Source organism: Ursus arctos, unplaced genomic scaffold, assembly GCF_023065955.2.
Source record: "Ursus arctos isolate Adak ecotype North America unplaced genomic scaffold, UrsArc2.0 scaffold_20, whole genome shotgun sequence".
Taxonomy (NCBI): Eukaryota; Metazoa; Chordata; class Mammalia; order Carnivora; family Ursidae; genus Ursus; species Ursus arctos.
The window spans coordinates 7,344,707-7,361,756 of record NW_026622875.1 but is presented as its reverse complement, the minus strand read 5'-3'; the positions used below and the strand labels follow the sequence as shown (position 1 = coordinate 7,361,756).

Genomic DNA, 17,050 nt, shown 5'->3' with positions numbered 1-17,050 from the left:
CCTCTAGGCTTTCCTTTTCATTGGCGTAATAGTTTGTAATAGTCTTTCATGATTTTTCATATTTCATTGGTTGTAACTTCTCTTTCAATTCGGATTCTATTTCTTTGTGCCCTTTTTTTTCTTCTATAGCTAAAGGGTTTTTTAGATTTTGCTCTTAGTCTCATTGATCTTTTCTATTACTTTTTTAGTTTATTTCATTTATTTCCAGTCTGATCTTTAGTATTTCTTTCCTTTTAATAATTTTGGATGTCTTTTTCTAGTTCCTCTAGGTGTAAAGTTAGATTGTTTAGTCGAGATTTTTCTTGTTTCTTGAGGTAGGCCTGTATGGATTTTTAAAAAATTCATTCTGACAGCTGCTCTCTATTAATTGGTATGTTTAACTTACTAAGCTTAGTTTTTTAATAATCTATGACTTCATTGTGTGTGGTTCCAAGTGGGTTCATTTCTATTGCCTTTGAGGGCAATTTGGGATTATCTTAAATTTTTTTCAGCAATTGAGTTGCTCTTTTTTTTTTTTTTTAAGTTTTATTTCTTTATTTGAGAGAAGGGGAGCACAAGCAAGAGGGGAAAGGGGCAGAGAGAGAGGGAGAAGCAGACTCCCTGCTGAGCGGGGAGCCCGACTTAGGGCTCGGTCCCAGGACCCTGGGATCATGACTTGAGCCAAAGGCAGACACTTAACTGACTGAGCCACCTAGGCACCCCTTGAATCTCTAACTCTTAAATGCTATCAAAGAAGCCATAAATATTTTTTAAAAAATTTCTACCCATTGTAGTATTTCTCAGAGAAAGGGTTGATCTGGATTTATTTAGTCTGCCATTATTAGAATCTGAGTTTCCATCTTATTTTATTACTTCCAAAATACTTCACTATGAGATCAATTTGTTCTCTTTTGTCCTTTTCTATTCTCTCTTCCAAATGATTGTTCTTTCACCCATTAGTTCAAATAGAGTAAATTAAAATATATTTCTGTGAGGCTTGTGCCATTCATCCATGAAACTTTCTTTACCTTTCTTTTGGTGCTATATATTTCCTAGATAATGTTCCTCTTTCACTGAAGACTGGCATCTGGCTTACTGTCTTTTTGCCCTTGAATCTATTATCTAAGTTTTCAGTAGGCCAGAGCTCTTGGAACTTCAGATACGTATGTATAAGTGCATGTTCCAGGACCTTACGTCCAACCTATCTAAAATTAATCTCATGAATCCACCCAAAGTTTTCCCACATCCATAAAACAATTTAAAAAATTTTCTATGGTGTTATACTTCTGATGACATCCAACTAACTGCTTTTAGACCATTCAGCCCATAGATAAAAACTATGCTGTTATTGAGTATACCACTTTTACATGGTTCTTTGGAGATAATAGTTACAACATTTTCTCAACCCAGAATTAGAGCATGTGATCAGACGCACTTGTATATACCTACAGGGTTACTAGATTATAAATTAGTAATGAGTACTGCATTCTTTTCTCTGAAAAAATCCATAATGTTTCACCATAGTAGACATAGTGGATATTATATTAGACTGGTAAGTGGGGGCTCTAGTCCTGGCTCTTGTAATTTGCATATGACTTTGAGTTGGTCACTTAACATTTCTGGGTTTATATTCTTTAACTGTAAAATGAGAGGGATATAGTACATGGTCTCTGAAGTGTCTTTTTGTGGTGGAAGATTATCTTACCGGTCTTGAACAAGGAAGGGTATATATAATATTCTGTGATTGAAGGGGAATTAGAGGGTTCTCAGTATAAACTTTAAATTATGTTGATTAGGCTCTTCACATTAAATGAAGTACCCTGATTTGGAGTCTCTACCTTTTCCACATGCAAGGACAATGGTGACTGAATATAGCCTAGGTGTTACTACCTAAGACATGCCCTCCTTTCTTTCTGTCACTAGTTTATCAAATATTTGTGAAGTACCTACTGTGTCTGGCACTGAGTTGTTTCTTGGAGATCACATGGTGATCGATAACTCTTATGTTCCTGAATTCATGAAGCTTATAGTCCAGTGAGGGAAAATGGCATTTATGAAGTCACATAAATAAATATAAACTTACAGTGGTGAGAAATATCATGGATGAAATATGCATAGTACTTTACATAGCATATAATGGGGGAGAGAATTTGATTTACAACAGTCAGGCAGACTTTCCTAAAGAAATGAGGATGAATTGAAACCAGGGAAAGAAGGAAGAAGAACATCATAGATAGAGGAAACAACATCAGCAAAGGTCCCTAGATGGGAGAGAGACTGATATGAATGGGGACTGAAAGATGGTCAGAGTCACTAGCATGGAGAAGAGGGGGGAACACAGTATGAGTTGGGGCCGGAGAAGCAGATAGGGGCTAGACTCTGTAGGGCCTTGTAAACCTGGTTAAGGATTTTGGTCTCTATCTTAAGAATAACAGGATGCCTTTGAAGTGTTTTAATCTGATTGGTGACATGATTAGATTAGTGTTTTGAAAAGATCACTCCAGCTGCACTGTGGAAAACAGATTGCAGAGGATAAGAGTGGATGCAGAGAAACCAGATTAGTAGCACAGTGGTCTAGGAGAGATGTAATAGTAGCTCGAACCAGGGGTTTGGTATTGGAGATAGAGAAGTTGATGGATATGAGACATATTTATGTATTTAATGATGGATTCAATTTGGTAAAATCAATTTGGTAAAAGAGATGAAGATACTAAGGATAACCAGTGGTTTTCTGGTTTGTATCATTGGAGTGATTATATATATATATTTTATTGACCACTGGTTATCCTGAAAGAGACCATGGTATGACAGAAGATTATAAGTTTGCTTTGGACATTCAAGAAGTGAAATAAAATAGACAAGAGAATATGTAGGTACTGAGCTGAGGAGTGTTCTGGCCTGGAGTGTTGGGTTTATAATTCCTGTTTGTCTTTAACTCTTTAGGTATTTTACTTGGAATTTGATAACTGTAGAGACCTATAAAGGGGAGGCTGTAGTGACCAAAGCAATATTTCCCATATGGAAAGATTAAATGACAATGACTGCTCTGAATCTGACCCATGGGTCATAGCAAAGATAAGTGCCATGTGCCATGGATTGCTTTGGGAGCTGTTAAAATGTGTCTGGCACTGTTTGGTTATTGGAGATTGTGAAGATGAATAAGACATGGTCTTTGATTTCAGGAAACTTTTATCTAGTTTGACAGTTGGACATGTAAATAGATGATAACAATGTAGTGTGAGTGCTGTGACAGAGAGATGCCCACTATACTAGGGGAGCATATCAGAGGGCTACTTAACCCAAAATGAGTTAGTCAAGGAAGATTTTCTAAAGGCATTGCCTAAGCCATCTGGAAGATGGAACATGGAAGAGGAAGTAAGAACGAGAGGGAAAAAGGAAAGGACTGAAGCAAGAGGGATCATAGAGTGTTTGAGAGTGTTTATTGTCAGAGAAAATGCAGAAGGTGCTTTCTGGAAACAAGAGGGTGACATTTAGCTTTGTTCTTCCTTTTTTCTTTTGTTTCTTTCTCTCCCCCCTTCCTTCCTTCTCCTTTCCTCTTTTTTCTTTAATAGATAGTATATAGTTCAAAACTGAACATTATATAATGATATACACATACAGTAAAGAATCTCTCTTCCACCTTATCTCCTATCCGCCCAATTCCTATACTCACACCAACCCGCAGAAATCCAGGTCACCACATTTATTTGTTTCCCATACATCCTTCTAGAATTTCTTTAAGAAATATAGAACTACCATTAAAAAAAAAAAAAAAGAAAGCTATAAGCAAATATAAGTATATGCATGTAAACTTATTTTTCCTTTTGGGATTATTAAATAAGTAAATTTAAGCAGAGGTTATAAAAGGAGGTGCCAAAGGAGTTTGACTTGAAGTTCATTTTAAATCTGGGAAGCAGCACTAAGAAGAAAGGATTGAAGGCTGAGAGACCATTTTGAAGTTTATAGTAAGTACTGTTGAGAGAGCAGTGATGAAGCTTTACTTAAGGTAGTGGTCATAGAGAATAAGATAAGTAGAAAATAAAGAATGTTATCCAACTGGATCTTGATCTGACTTGGGTTCAGAAACCAACTGGTTATTTAATACTAAACAGTAGTGTGGAGACACTAGGGTAGTGTTTGGATAAGTTGTGTGAATGAACGGTGCATGGAAGGAAAAGTGTAAACCATTGGGGCTTATCCATGAAATGAGGAGAAGAAGCTAATAAAGAAGCTAGGCATAGCACAGGGGTTAATAGCTCATACACTAGAGTTCTGTAGACCTGATTAAATCCAACTCTTCCATTTACTAGCTGTGTGATCCTGGGCAAGTCACTTAATCTCTCTAAGTCTTAGGTTTTTTATCTGTAAAATGGCTATGATGAAAATAACTACCTCCTGGGATTGCATGAGGATTAGAGGAGATAATGTACAAGGAAGGCCTTGTATCTGGGACTCACGGGAAAGGCTAATCATAGATTGGGAAGTCATTTGGTCATTTGAAATGAGTGAAGCTAGAGAGTGAAAGGGTGGTTGAATCAAAGTTGAAAAGAACATGAAATACTTATATGGTTATTTTGGTAATCTGCCAGTTGACTTGAAAATGCTATGCTGAGTTCTATCTATTCTATAATAGTTAAGTTAGACCAAGTGATCATTGAGGTACTTTTAACTCTGTTCTTTGAGGCCATAACTAACCATCTTTGAACTCTAAAACCGTATCATCTGTGTTACAGATTTCAGAATAAAAACTGTTCTTTCAGATGCTACTAATTTCTTGATTTGGATTCATTATATGGCAACACCTAGAGTTTTACCTCTTTAGATATTTAAGTTTGTTTTGATGTGGCTGCTTCCTTAAATAATTTTGTTGTTTTGACCATAAAATATAGTTTTTTCTTCTCTTTTCTTCTTCTTCCTCTTCTTCTATTTTTTTTTTCAATAACCACCTTGTAAAAAGACTATTGTTTGCCTTGGCCCTTTTAATCTGCCCATGAGGAATTCAAGCCGAATGATAGGGAGCTGTGAAAATCCAGTTAGTGTGAGCTGTAATCTTTTTTGCTAGCTTTAAATAGTTAGAGTACCATGCAGACACCCTGCAGATAACTGAATCAAAACATAAAGTAATCACCTAAACATGGATTCTTCCTTTGCTGTTATGGAACTATAGTAGAAATTGCTAATAACCATTTACTTTTCAGAAAAATACTTGGTCATGATATCAAGTAAAATCAGGGTTAAATACTGAAAGCTCTATTTCACAGGTAGGCAACCCGGGTGTTTGTGAAAAGCATTGATTTCTGAAAGTTTGATATTATCCAGTATTTATAATATCCTCTATTATAGAATTAGGAAAACATCTTTATAGAAAGAGAATATTTATAATCCTCCAGTCTTTCAGTTGTCTTCTACTTCAGATATTGCTCAAGGAAAACAAGAAACTGTTAATATAATCAGGCTTTTGGAGCTATAATAAAACACAAAAGAAAGTATTCTGCCTCTCTTTTTTCCTTATGAAAGAAACTGGTTTCACTAATGCAATTTATTGAATTGAGGTAGCAAAATATTCTCTAATAACTTTGTCAAATGGAGGTCTATTTTTCTAGGTTTACTGGCTCCTTTTTTTTTTTTCAAGTTAAAAGATGGATCTCTCATCCATTAGATTCTGCATTAGAGCGATGAGAAACACTGTGTGCAGTATGCCGATGCCGCCTCCTAATTTTATTAGCTTTCCATTTTCTAATACTGCTGTTGATAATATTCTGGTGAAGTTTATAAAATAAAATAGGCTATTTGTTGAAACCAATATCCTAGTGTTGCTGGCATGATTCATGCTACATTAGGAGTTCATAAGTCATTAGTAATCTTTTATGTTCAGTGTATTATCCTGAGCAGCAAACTTGCACTCCTTTGTTTTGAAAGATTCATAGTGTCTATTCCAGGACAAAGGTTTCATAAAGTGGATGTCTTTCCTATGCTTAGCACTTCGCCTTAGGCAATTTATAGAGCTCAACATGCCAGTTTTTCAAAATAGAGGAGCCCACTTTTCATCAAAAATGTAGATTCTGAAACTGTGGTTGCCAGTCCACATTCTCAACACTTAGTTTTTCTGTAAACTTTTTATTATAGAAATATTAAGATTAATGAAAAAGTGAGAGATTGGTGTAACGAGCCCAATTTATCCATCTTTTACTTCCAACAGTTTGCAGTATATGGTCTGTTTTAGGCATGCTGTGTACAAATAGTTTTGGAAAACTATTATTACTATTATTGTTTAAATTGAGGTATAATAAATGTATAACATTATATTAGTTTTAGGTGTGCAACATAATGACTCAATATTTGTCTATACTGCAAAATGATCACCACAATAAGTCTAGTTACCTTCCATAGTAAAATAAACTATTATATTGCCTAAGATATCATTATTATTATGTTGCTAATTGTCTCCATGAAAGTTCTAAAAGCCATTGCTATTTTAGTGGACTGATAAGTTTGGGTATGTGGTTAGATTAATATTGTTATTAAGAGGGACATCGTGAGTTAGATATTTTATGAGCAGTTACAATGCTGTCATTCGCATGCAGTGTACTGTGTATATTGTCTAAAACATTCTGACCAACAGATGTCAGTAGGGGAATATCCAGGTATTTGCTAATAACCATAGCATTACTTCTCTTTTAGCTTCCATTTCCTCACTTGTAACTATATTTGTCTCTATCCTTTCTAAGCTGCCTACTCCTACAGTCACGCGGAATGTGGGGCTCGAACTCTTGGCCCTGAGATCAATAGTTACACGCTCTGCTCTCTGCTGTCCTATAGTCACATCTTTTTTTTTTTTTTAAAGACTTTATTTATTCATTAGGAAGAGAGAGACAGAGAGAGCACAAACAGGGGAAGAGGTAGGGAGAGAGGGAGAAGCAGACTCCCCACCGAGTGGGCAGTCGGATAGATATGGGACTCAATCCCAGAACCCTGGGATCAGGACCCGAGCTGAAGGCAGATGCTTAACGATCTGAGCCACCCAGGTGCCCTTGTAGTGACATCTTAAAAATTTAACAAGCTCGTCATTATCACCAGCTGTACCCTCCAATCATATCTTATTAACATATATTTCTTTCTTCCACCATCTACGTTTCCAACTCAGTTCTTTAGTATCCTCTATAAAAATGTTTGCCTTTATTGAGGCCATCAAAAGAAAAGCCTTTTCTTTTTTCTTTTATTTGTCTCCACTGATACCTGAATGGAGTGACATTTCTACTGATATGGACCAAGCCAGTATCATTTTCTACCTGAGGTACAGCTTAGTGTCTTAGTTGGACTTCTTCCTTTCAAGACTCTTACCCTCCCTACAAACCATTATCCACACAGCAACCAGAGAGATCTCTTAAAAATATTAGTCATCCTCTTTCAGTCTTTCTCCCTCAGTTTACATTGGAGTAATTCTAATTGATTTTAAAATTTATAATTTGTTTCACCAGATTTCCCTTGCATCAAAACCTACCAGTTGCTCCAAGTTAAGTGGTAACTACTAGATGATAAATGATCTGGCCTATCCCATGAACCTTTAACTGGTACTTTAAATATAATTATTTCTGTAAATAAGCCGTGAAAGCATGTGGTCTATTCTATGGCAGGTGGTCGGACAGATTGAGAGAAGAATATAAAAACTAACTTAGTTTTTAAAACTGAAAAACAAAAAAAGACATGTTTTTCTATCTTGAAGAGAATTTAAGAAGTATCCTTTCTGACTTAGTAAATGTTTTCAAAGATTGTGATAATAGAAATAAAGAAACTTTTTATCTTTTTAACCAGATGATTTGCCTGTGATATATTTTCTTCTTTTTCCTTGACTTAGAGGAAAAAGATAAAGAATTCTCTAACATTATATATTTAAATCTCTTTCAAATTATGTTTTTAAGCTATCAATCTTGATACTTATTTTTCTACCTCTTTAGTTTTTCCCTTTACAAAACCAGTCTTTTGTTTCTTTCGATAATGATGCTGAGCTCCCAAAGCCTCAGCACTAAAAGAAATTTTATAGACTGTCATGTTAGATATATGGCAACAGAGACCTAGTCCAGCCTATTTTCTTTACAGATGAGAAAACTGAGGCTACCGGAGGTTAAATGATGTATTTTCCCAAGGTAGCTATCAAGGTGAGATTTTGATAAATTAATAGTTATATAGTTGTACAAATAACTCTTATCTTATTGAAGCACATGTTTTACACTTAGACATTTTGTATCTCCCCACTGTGACTAACTCCAGTATGTATTTAAAAAATATGTATTAATAAATATGGGCGTTTTCTGGGATTTTAAGATTCAGTTAACCTGCTGCTTCTTGATAACTCATTAAAATCCATTGCTCTACCTGTCACTAGCTATCCAGTTACTGCTGCCCAGAATTAAAGGGTTTGCTGTTCTTGTTAAAAAGGAAGATTTATATCCCTTTGGGCTTAGACACAATTAGAGGTATAGGACAGATTAAGGATAAGTATCACAGACACATTAGTGGCTTGTTGGGACTTTCTCACAGATTTAACCAAAAGAATTGTGAGGGGAGGAATAAAAAACATTTAGGAAGACTGCAGTATGAATAAAACTCTAATAGTCCTTAAAAATATTTTTTACATAAACTAAAACACTAAAAATAAGACCTAAAGAGAATATTAATTACATCTAAAATAAGGACTACTTGATACCATTGTATCAGTCAGGGACCAGTCAGGAAGGTGAGACCACACTAGTTATCTTAATAGAATTTTTTATAGTGAGTTGGTTAAATAGGTATGGGAGGGTGATGCAGAAGGGGGAACACTGAGATAACTCTGTAATAGCAAGAATCAGGCACTGTTCTTACGGGCACAAAGAGAAGAGGTTGGGTGCTCTCTTTGGCAGCACATATACTATAATTGAAACAATACAGAGAAGATTAGCATGGCCCCTGCGCAAGGATGACATACAAATTTATGAAGCATTCCATGTATTTTCCAGAATCTTTGGGGAAAAAAAAAAAAAAGAGAGAGAAGAGGTTGGGATAATCAGGATTTAGGATCTCAGAGAAGGGCAGAGCTGGGACCCAGATCTGGGAAGAGTAGGTGTTGCTTGACTAGTGTTGGTACCTCAGGGGCTTGTGGGAGGGGCTCCACAGAGCTAAGAGCTGGACCTTTGAGAAGGGGATGCTTTGAGAAGGGAATATGATGGGTCTGGTTCTGGGAAAATGGAAAACAACGACAACCTAGAAATTGGAACCAACTCTACTAAGCAGTTACTTCCTCTAGAGTAAAGAGTTTTTGCCAGGGCAGCCCTGACAGGAGCAACAAGTAAAACAAGGAAGTCCTTCGCACTTTCTGGAACTATTCAACTTCCTTCTGACACCTCTTCCTAGCAGAATTTAACAGGGAGCTAGCTGGCAAAGGAAAATGTCATTTGCAGAGTTCTATAATAGATTTATGGTAGAGGCAACAGCTTAGTAGCTAGCACAACCATGCCATTTTCGTCCTTTTGTACTAAAAAATTCCATTTCTCTTCCTTGAAGTGCTAATAGTTGTTTATATCCATTGGTTCCTACTGTTGTTCAAGAGATAACAAATAGCTTGAATGTTTGTGATTACTGATTAGGTCTTTCTCAATCTATGTGCCCCATGCCTAGTGTTATGTAAGGTTATGTAGGCTTTTGCCCATGGTGGTAACTTCATGGTATAGCATGTGGCTCAGCATCCTCTTTTTTACAAATGCTAGGGGTGTACAGTTCTGAGTCTTGAGTTTACTTTCCTCTACATATTTTCACTGTAATAAACTTCTTTTTGCTCTTTTACTTTCCTTCCCTTTTCTGTACCCACCTGGAGTTTCCTCTTTTTGGACTGGCCTATAACAGGATTGATTTGTAGTTTGTGTATACTGAACCAAAAATGACTGGTTAAAATGTGTATATTAGTAATTAAGAGCCTTTTAACATTTTGTGTAAGAGAACTTAAAGTTAAGGAATATTTTCTATATACCATTGTTCTCAAGGTTTTTTTTTTTTCTCATTATTTGCCCCCCTAAGAGAAAAATTAAATTTAAATCAATTTGATCGATTTTCATTTAACTTAAATAAGAGAGAAATTAACAAAATTAAATACTAAGGAATAAGATTCCTGAGTTGAGTTGAACTCTGAAAGGCCACAAACCATTTTAATACCTAAAAATTTGTCTGTTCTTCCCCCTCCAATTGAGAATTGAGAATACATCTATATAAAATACATGCTATATATTAAGAGACTTGGGTTCCAGTACAAACTCAGTTCCTGAATACAAACTCATTTACCAAATAAGGATCTTCTTATCTTCCCCTCTTCCTCCCACCCCTTAATTAGATCAGTGGCTTTCAAGCTTCTCTTATCCCTTCTTTAATCCTTATCTTCCTCTTTCCTTTCTGTTCTTTCCTCCTTTTTCCTTACTTGCTCCATTTCCCCCCCCTTGGCTGGGTTGAGTGGATGGACTGAGATCCTTTTACTCTCCTGCCGTACATGCAAAGATAGTTTGGAAACCATTTAGTCTATGATTATATCATATAATTTAAGAAATTGAAAGACTATTTGGAAAGCATTGGAGAGAAATGTGAGCTAGGTTTCTGGACCAGGGTTCAGAAACTTTTTATAAAGATCCAGGTAGTAAATGTTTCGGCTTTGTGGGCTTACAGTGTCTGTCAGAACTACTCAGCTCTGTGGTTGTAATGTGAAAAGCAGCCATGGACAATAAATAAATGAATAGGCATGTCTTTGTTGCAGTAAATTTTCTTACAAAAGCAGGCAGTAGGGCCAGGTTAGCCTAAGGACTATGATTTGTCATCTCCTGGTCTAGCCTGCCACAGCCTCTTATATGGAATAGTGGCCTCCCAAATGAGGTGCAAACACTTCTGATTGCACTCTCCATAATTTATGTACAATTTTTAGTATATGTGTATATATTTCCTAGTTTATTTAGAAATTTGATAGATGTACTACTATTCTAATCTATTATGTCATCATTTTTAAGAGTAACATACTTGGCATTGTATAGATACATACTAACCTATTCAATAATCCTTGTATCTTTGGACATGTAAGCATGTAAGTTGTTTTCATTTATTATTGAAATGATGGATATTTTTATACATAAATATTGTACATATATGCAGAAGTATTTTTGTATATAAATGTCTTTGTGTATATTTCTTGTATTTCTGTAGAAAAAATTCCTTGAAGTGAACTTGCTGGGTCAAAGAGTATTGGGTTTTTTTTTTTGCTCGTTTGTTTTGTTTTTTAAAGATTTTATTTGTTTATTTATTTGACAGAGAGAGAGACAGCCAGCGAGAGAGGGAACACAGGCAGGGGGAGTGGGAGAGGAAGAAGCAGGCTCCCAGCGGAGGAGTCTGATGTGGGGCTCGATCCCATAACGCCGGGATCACGCCCTGAGCTGAAGGCAGACGCTCAATGACTGAGCCACCCAGGCGCCCCCAGAGTATTGGTTTTTATGAGGTTAACACACATTGTCATATCGCACCCTGGGAAGCTAGTATGCACTCACCCTTCTTTCATCACTAGCAGTGAGTAAGTGCCCACTTTTAATGTACCAAAATTATTACTCCTCTAGCCAAAAATTTATTGACTGAATCAGTAAAATAATTAGAAATACAGTTAGTATAATATGATACTTCTTATTTCTGTAGATGATGGAAAATTTACTTTGTCATTTCTGATTATAGTACCTTTCTAGAGGGAATTTAATGATACTATTTCTTGACTATTACTAAAAGGGATGGATACTGACAGATCTAATGAAAGGATGGCTGAGCACCCAGGAAGTAAGTCTTCCGGTGCTTCAGTAAACCCATTTCAGACCCACTTATTGTAATGTTATAACAAAGCATAGACAGGTGTTCAGACATCATCAGCTATCCCAAGAGGCTAGTTTTGCTTTCAGAGCTCTATTTATATGAAGTAGTAAACCATTAAGAACTGTATACTTTGTGCCTGAATGGTTTTAGCTACTTATATTCTGAAGTTAATGGGGGGAGGAATCCCATCTTTTTAGATTGTATGCCATGACTTCCTTCATAGTATCTCAATTCAGATATCACTATTGATAAAATTCCTGGAAAAAAATAATATTGAGTTAACATCACCTTAGGAATAGGATGCCTAAAACAGCAGGTGATAGGATTTGTCAAATTATCATCAGATGAAAGCATTTTAAGACTGAAAATAGTAAAATCTGGCATTTTAAAATTATTTTTGTGCTTTCTAAATAGTTTTATAAATTCCAGATTTCTAAATATAGTAAATAATGCTTTAGGACTATGCGATATATGTATACTTTTTTAAAGGGTAGCTTTTCCTTGTCTCCAAATGTGAGGGGTTTTTTCTTGTGCTGTCAAGTTTGAAGGAGGTAAATTCCTGGTTGGAACTGAAAGTACTGTGTAGGAATTAATATACCCAATTAAGGGTTTTTTTGCAGCTCTTTATTTGACATAATTTCAAACTTAACAAATATGTTTCAAGAAGAGTAAAGAACTCTCATGTACACCTTATCCAGATTCACCAGTTAGTTTACATTTTTGCTTCATTTGCTTTATCAAATTCTCTGTCTCTCGGTACGCTTTTTTCTGAATCATTTGATAGTAAGTGGCAGACATCAGTCCTTTTACGCCTAAATATTTTTGTGTATATTCCATAAGAATTTTTTTTATGTAGCCACAGTACAGTAATCAAAATCAAGAAATTTAACATTGATACAGTATTATCTAATCAGCAGTTCATAGTCCCAGTTATGTCATATAACTTCCTGTTTGCATGTCAACCACCTTTACCCTCTATCAAAGACCGAGTCCAGTCCAGTGTCATGTATTACGGTTAGTTGTCGTGTCTCTTTAGTTTCCTTTAATGTAGACTAGTGTCTTGGCTTTTCTTTGTCTTTCATGACCTTGACATTTTGAAAGCTATATAGGCTGGTTGTTTGATAGAATGTCCTCAATTCAGGTTTGTCCAGTGTTTCCTAATGATTAGATTCAGATGTGCATTTTTTGTGAGGAATGTCGCAGAAGTAATGTTGTGTCATCCTCAGCACATCATATTGGGACTCACAGGATGTTGGTTTGTTCCGTTACTGGTGATGGTAACTTTGATCATTTGGTTAAGGTCCATTCAAAATTTGATCTGGCAACATAAAAAGAACTTTTATAGTGGTTTGATTTCTAAGGCACACATTCTGGTCTGAATAAATCGCTTGATATATTCTCTCTGTATATTACGTGTTCCCCATTTGGGGAACAAAACAAAACAAAATGGGCTTGTTTGTTTAATATTGGTGAAAAATATTAAGTGAATAAATAAAATAATGAATTTCTATCATTCTACTTTATATCAATTTCAGGGGGTTTATTTCTAGTTGATTTGTTTGAAATTCTTTATAGTTTGTTTACAGACTGTATTGGTAGATGATACTACATTTTATAACTTATCTAAAGAATTGTTATGATATAGAGTTTTAATTTTTTTTTAAAGATTTTATTTATTTATTTGACAGAGACAGCCAGCGAGAGAGGGAACACAAGCAGGGGGAGTGGGCGAGGAAGAAGCAGGCTCCCAGCGGAGGAGCCTGATGTGGGGCTCGATCCCATAATGCCGGGATCACGCCCTGAGCCGAAGGCAGACGCTTAACGACTATGCTACCCAGGCGCCCCAGAGTTTTAATTTTTTAAAAATTGTTTCATGTTTTAATACTTTCTTCCTTTTCTCATGTAGTACTGAGCCCTGTTCATATATTATTCCATTGTTTCTAGCCCTGTACCAAATGAAATCTGGAATATTCCATTATTTATGTACTCCTCTTAGATAAATTTTAAATTAGGAATGAAGCAAATATAAAAGCAGGATATTCCATAAGTACATGGTTTTAAGAATTTTATTTCAAGGTGAGAAGGACTGTCACAAGTCCTTTACTCTGCTTTCAGAGAATCCATTCCTGAAAGATTAAAAAGTATCCTCTTCAAGTCCTTGACATAAGAGAATTCCAACCTATTAGCAATCTATTCAAGTACTTAACACACCCTAGAAACGCTTTTCTGTAGTTGACCTAAGTCTGCTATCCTATTTCTTGTTTATTTGTAGTAAAGATGGAGAATAACTAGTTACTATTCTTATCTAAAAATGGCTTTGAAAATATTAAATCCCACATCCTGAGTAAATTACTTGCTTTCAAAGATACCATTTTCTAATTCTCTAGTCAGATGTGTGACTAACCTGTGGCCATGATGCCACTCTTTAGTTAGAAATCCAGAATTGGATAAGGACCATGGACCTTTTATTTATTGGCCTCAACTTTAATGTTATTAAATTTACAGTATGCTGCATGGTTATAATCCAAGCAAAAAACCAATAATGCATTATTTCTTTTGAGTGGGAATATTATTGAGATATGCTGACAGTATTGGAGTTTTGTATAAAGTTAAGCTGCAGAAGAAAGTTTGAAAAATCAATAGTTTTATATGTTATAATTTAGTTTTTCACTTTGCATTTCTCAAGTTATTCAAGGGTCTGGTTCTTTATTGTACTTTTAATAAAGAGTTGCTAGTAAACTTTTTAAGCACTTAGAAAGTTCTGAGTAAAAGAACAAAGAAAACTGAAAAAATAGTAAAATAACACACAGAAAGATGGATTAAAATAAGACCGTAAGAGTGAAGTTGTTCTTTACCCATTGGCTAAAATGTCATTTGTTGTTACTTTCCCTTTTAATGTTTTTAAATTTTAGCGCTGATGGTTTAACTCTGTATGAGTAGAAAGGTAATTGAAAACAACTGTCTATATGTTTTTGTTTCCTCTAGTTTGGGTTTATGCAATTTTACCAGCATATGTTTACTAAATTCTTAAAATATTTTAGTCTAAAATCTACAGATGTGTATGATTTAAGTTTACTTTTGGAAGGTGTTATATATTTATATATATTTTAAAGAGCAGAAATGGATTAGAGAAACAACATCATAACAAATTCAAATTTTAACACTCAGTTTAAGTAAACTAAGGTTAATAAATTTAATCATATTTAGTAAAGTATTCCCATATCTTTTGACAATTGATTTCATTTTTTCTTACCAAGTCCATTTTATAAAAATAAATGACTATCTGGGATACTAAGAAAAGCATGTTGCCTTAAAATCAGATGTTTAAAATGAAATTGTTGGGGCGCCTGGGTGGCACAGCGGTTAAGCGTCTGCCTTCGGCTCAGGGCGTGATCCCGGTGTTATGGGATCGAGCCCCACATCAGGCTCCTCCGCTATGAGCCTGCTTCTTCCTCTCCCACTCCCCCTGCTTGTGTTCCCTGTCTCGCTGGCTGTCTCTATCTCTGTCGAATAAATAAATAAAATCTTAAAAAAAAAATAAATAAAATAGAATAGAATGAAATTGTTGACTGCAAATATGTAAAAACACAAATATATACACGTGCATGCATACATGTGAATAAATTCATGCATTGGTGTCTGTATCCAGCTGTGGTGCTCTGGAGACACATTTAAAAGTGAATTATGACTCGGATTTCAAGGCCTGCCCAATATTCTGAGTTAGTATTCTATTTTAAGAATGAAGTCATGTTTCAGCCTATGCCAGGGGAACAAAGGCACACGGTTTTAGATAATCTTATACTGCTCAGACAGGTTGGCAATCACTGAATTATACTCATGATGCAGTTTGGTGGCTACTAGTGGATATATTTAAAATGTTTTGGTTGTTCTTGGAGTGGCATTTGATGACGTTTGGGACTGGGACCTCAGTTGTTGGAAAGAGTATACTTCTAGTTGGCTGCTTTAAAGGCAGCAATATTGATTAATTGAATAATATGAAACAGAAACAGAATTCAGTATAAACATGTGGCTTTCCCATTCTTTTTCTTTTAGCAAAGTGATTATGACCTTATAAAAGGCACCTACTGACTCTTGCAAGTGGAAAGAAAAAGATACGAAATCCTTTTCAACATTTCCTTATCTTATTACTTCCACTGTGATTTTATCATCATCAGAGTAGATGCAGATATTCCCCTCAAAGTTTTTTCTTATCAGTGAGCCCAGCTTTCTATATTGTCCTCAAGTTAGCGTAATTAAACTTACTAGGAAACTGTCAGTTTGGTGTCTTTGCAACTACTCTCTTATTTTCTTGTGACCACAGTTCTCTTGTTAATAATTGGTCTGAAGTGATGACCAAGATTTCAGAAATTGATTGTTATGAAAGTTAAGAAAAACATTTGGAATCCACAGAGTTAATGAAATAACTCTTGATCATCTAAATTTAATACAAGAACTCATGTAGTATCATAGTGAAAAGAAGTTTCCTGTTTTATATTTAAGAGTATTGTAATTGAATCTTAATGCATTTAAGTTTCTACAGACCATTAAGTTTGGCATTCTTTTCATGATAAATGCTATGTGTTTAGAAAAATCAACATTAAAATTTAGCTTCAAAGAATTCATGAAGAGAAACATGAATCTTGATATATACAAAAGACAAATCCCTGATCATTTCTTTTTATGCAAATGAATTTGATTTAGACGTAATTCCCCAACATCACCATGAATTTCCATCTGTGTAACCCTGATGTTCTTAAGCAGTCTGCAGTTACCTCATGCTCTGGGCTATATTCACTGTGCATGTATGGAAACTGTGACTATCTTAACACTTTAGATGATGATATGAATAACAATTGTTTGTTGATTTTATTCTCTATCTCCCTGGATAACCTGCTGTCTGCAAAGGCTGAATAAGTGGCAGATAGCTTTTGTCATCCCTTATCCAAGCTGTACACTTGTAAGGAAGAGCAGGGATAATCGCCTCAATCTAATTAGGGGTTAAAAGAGGCCATGACTGTGATGTGGCAGTGAGACACCTTACTGTAGCAATCCTGTTTGCATTAGAAAAATAAGGTTGTCATATTGATTATTCAAATTGGCTTATATTGGCCAAGGCTCAATGGCTTGTATTGCAGCTGAAGCAGTTGAAGATCCAGCTATTCACAGAAGACCTGTGCTATAGCATATATTGTATTGTGGCTTGTTTGCT

At 35.3% G+C, this 17,050-nt stretch overlaps 1 protein-coding gene and 1 non-coding gene across 2 annotated transcripts in view; both read left to right on the top strand.

Annotated features, from left to right (window-relative positions):
• The window catches only part of RSRC1 (arginine and serine rich coiled-coil 1), a 414,405-nt gene that overhangs the window by 132,812 nt on the left and 264,543 nt on the right, over positions 1-17,050 (top strand). The gene's annotated exons all lie outside the window — the stretch shown is intronic.
• Positions 8,864-8,970, top strand: LOC113254167 (U6 spliceosomal RNA). Its single transcript, XR_003315695.1, has one exon. It is a non-coding gene; the product is annotated as a U6 spliceosomal RNA (small nuclear RNA).